This window comes from Mustela putorius, unplaced genomic scaffold (genome assembly GCF_011764305.1).
Source record: "Mustela putorius furo isolate JIRA1106 unplaced genomic scaffold, ASM1176430v1.1 tig00003845_pilon_pilon_pilon, whole genome shotgun sequence".
Taxonomy (NCBI): domain Eukaryota; kingdom Metazoa; phylum Chordata; class Mammalia; order Carnivora; family Mustelidae; genus Mustela; species Mustela putorius.
Window position 1 is genome coordinate 44,836,612 of NW_025421998.1, and position 3,281 is coordinate 44,839,892.

Sequence of the window (3,281 nt, forward strand, 5' to 3'; positions counted from 1 at the left end):
GATCAATATTCAGAAATGGGAGTTTTGTCATCAAAAGGAAAGGTGGGCATAACACTGCACAGGTATTCTTAAAAAAACACCCCTATATACCCAGTCCTATGTTATGTTAATAAAGCTTGTGCTACTCCCAGGATGGAGACTTTAATATAATGAAGCAGAGGTAACTGTTGGACAAGGAGAAGGGGCTATGGGCCTGCTCTAAGAGTAATTAATTATAAGCTGGTGTCTTGGGCTCCTTTTCTCTGGTAAAGAATGCAGCAACCGGCTTACTTTTGAAACAACACAGGGAATTATGGGGGCTTTTGCTACTATTTTATTGTCTCTGATATAGTTAGGCTATGTCCTGGCTTGTTAAAGATGGTAGTTTTTGCATTCTCTTTATTTCCTTATCGTTAACTACTGAGGTTTTTGCTGTTATTTGTAATTTTGACATCTGGAAAGCTCTGTTAGAAGTTGTGTTAGGGTGGGCACCTGGATGGCTCAGTCATTTAGGTATTTGCCTAAATAACTGCTTGGGTCTTCATCCCAGAAGTCTCACATGTGGCTCCTTGCTTGAAAAGCCTGCTTTTCCCTCTGCCTGCTACTCTGCCTATGTATGCTCTCTCTCTATCAAATAAATAACTAAAATCTTAAAAAAAAAAATGTTAAGGCAAATAGGCAGTAAGATCACAGAAAATCGATGGGGGCCTAAAAAGACTTCTCCTTCTTCTCTACTTATTTAAAGTTCATTTGCCTCTTAATGTAAAGGGTGACTTTAGAAGACTGGAAAACCAGGTGCTGCAGTAATTTTTCCTTGGGTGCCCATGGTTCTTGGTCACACCACTTCAAGGAATGAAGAGGTAGGCCAGACAGAGTGGTGGGCATTAAAGCAAGGTTTATTGAGTGATAGCAAAGTAATAATACAAAGCTCCCAAGAAAGAAGCAGACCTGAGAGGATTGCAACCGCAGTTTCTAAGTCTAGGGGTTTTTTATGGGCTTCTTAGTGGGCTGTTTTAACCTGATTAACAACCCCTCCCAACCCCGGGGCCTGACATCCAATCAAGTTGTCATCTATCAATCACAGGGGAAAGGGTGGAGGGCTCCTTCCAGGGTGGTGTAAAATCCTCTTAGGGTAGTTTCCTCTTAGGGCGGGGCTGCATTGTCCCTGCCTGGCTGCCTCCCAGCTCTCCGTCATGGGGAGTCACGTGTGGAATCTCTGGTCAGATATTTTGTTTCTCATCTTCCACTTCAGATTTAATATGCAATGAGAAAATACAATGTTATTTAACTATAGGATTTAGCTAGATTTTTAAAAAAAAATTACTTTCAGGTAGGGAATACTAGATATGGAAGTGATGAGCTTGATATAGGCGGTCCCTTAGGACTTAAAACTTTAAATGTTTAAATAATTTGATTTTTATTCATTCATTCTTACATGAAAATCATTGTTTTATATTAGAGAATTACTTACATGGTTAGGGCAAATGACCTAATGCCATAAAAGCAACAAATCTACTTGGACATCTTTCCACCATTCCTCACTTTGCTGGCCACTGAAGCAACTCCAAAAAACCCCTATAGCCAGAATCACGGGTGTCCCATTTCATAAATGGGACATTCCTTCAAATGTTAAACTCGATTTAAATAAGAGAATACTTTTTGGACAGAGGAAGTTTTTAAAAACTGCAAAAAGAGGATTAATCTGTTCAGTTTTCTGAAAAGAAATGTGGTGTCACCTAGTATAGATACATGGCTGATTCCTGTCTCTGTATCTCTAATTCTTAACTGTCATTTCCCAAAGCCACTTTTGAAAGCAAGGAGAAATAATGGCTAGCAGATATAACACCATTGTTGTACTGCTTTAGGTCTAAATACAGTACAGCCATCTTTATCTAATTGGGTTTTATAACCCATTTTCTTGCCATTTTAGTCCTTATTAATTATTTCACAGCCAGGATTTTTAGTCTGGTCTTAATGCACAGACTTCAAGAAAATCTGTGAACACTCTGAAAATGTATGCAAATACTGTTGTCTATCTCTTTTCCATTGGGACAGTAGAGTCCCCAAGATTCTGATTTGTCATAGCCAAGCTATTTATTTTGAAAATTCAAACGATTTTAGGGGAAGATGCCATCCCCTCTCCTCCTCCTCCACCTTTGGAAGATTTAGCTAAAGAGGGGTTGACAATGATTTAATCAATACCTCATTCTGGACATTTAGGTTAAATGAACATACTTTGTACAGGAATTCTTGTTAGCTTTAGGATAAATTCCAAAGGGTGAGACTGCTGAGCTAAAGGATGAGATAGTTAAAATATTCAATACTTTTTTTTAAAGTTCATTTATTTTTAGTAATCTCTACAACCAAGATGGCACTGGAACTCAGGACCTGGAGATCAAGAGTCCACTCTGCTCCGACTAAGCCAGCCAGGTGCGCCAAAATCTTTAATATTCTTCATACATACTGCCTTATTGTCAGAAAGTTATGAGATTACATTTTCGCCAACATTGTGTGAAGTTTATTATCTCACATGTGGATATAACTTGTATTTCTTACTTTTACTTATCTTCATATTCCACGAGCCAAACACACCAATCCCGCTAGAAGAGAAATAAAGTACTATTACTTCCTTCTTTGGTTACTATGCATGCTGTGACCGTGATTGTAACAACAGCTAATATTAATTAAACGTAAAATTCTCTGAAGGAATTTGAGCTGGGATCTCCTACGGCTGTAACCACTGAGTTAAGGGCACTGGGGTGGAAGATGGTGGCCCATGTGCAAAAACCAGAAGGAAAACCAAAGCAAAGCAAAACAAATCCCCCAAAACACGGCTCCTGCCGCGCTTGGTTTCCTTCTACCGGGCAAGAGGTTCTAAATTTTAAACGATTTGAATTTTCAGCTGCCAAACCCGCGTCTACCAACCAGTTCATCCTACTCCCAGCATCGCCAGCATGAGCAACGACTAGCACAGCCTGGTCTAGACGGCAAATATTTTTTCCTCCTTTGCAAAAGGAAAAGGCCTAATAGGGGAGGGCGGAAAAAGGTGGTACTATTGCTTTTAAATTTTCCAGGGCTAGACTTTTACCTTTAAGTCTTGAAAGACCTAGGTAACAAAACCCGGAGAGTGCACAGTCACAGCCGCTGCGCTTCCGGGATTTAGCCGAGTCGAGGGAGGACGCATGCGTAGTGCACGCTCCTAGGTCACTCACTTCCTACGACAGCGCTCTGCGCAGGTGCGGACGCAGGTTGCAGCAGCGCTTGGCCTCAGCTGATGCTGTCGTCCTGCCGCCCCTCCCCCG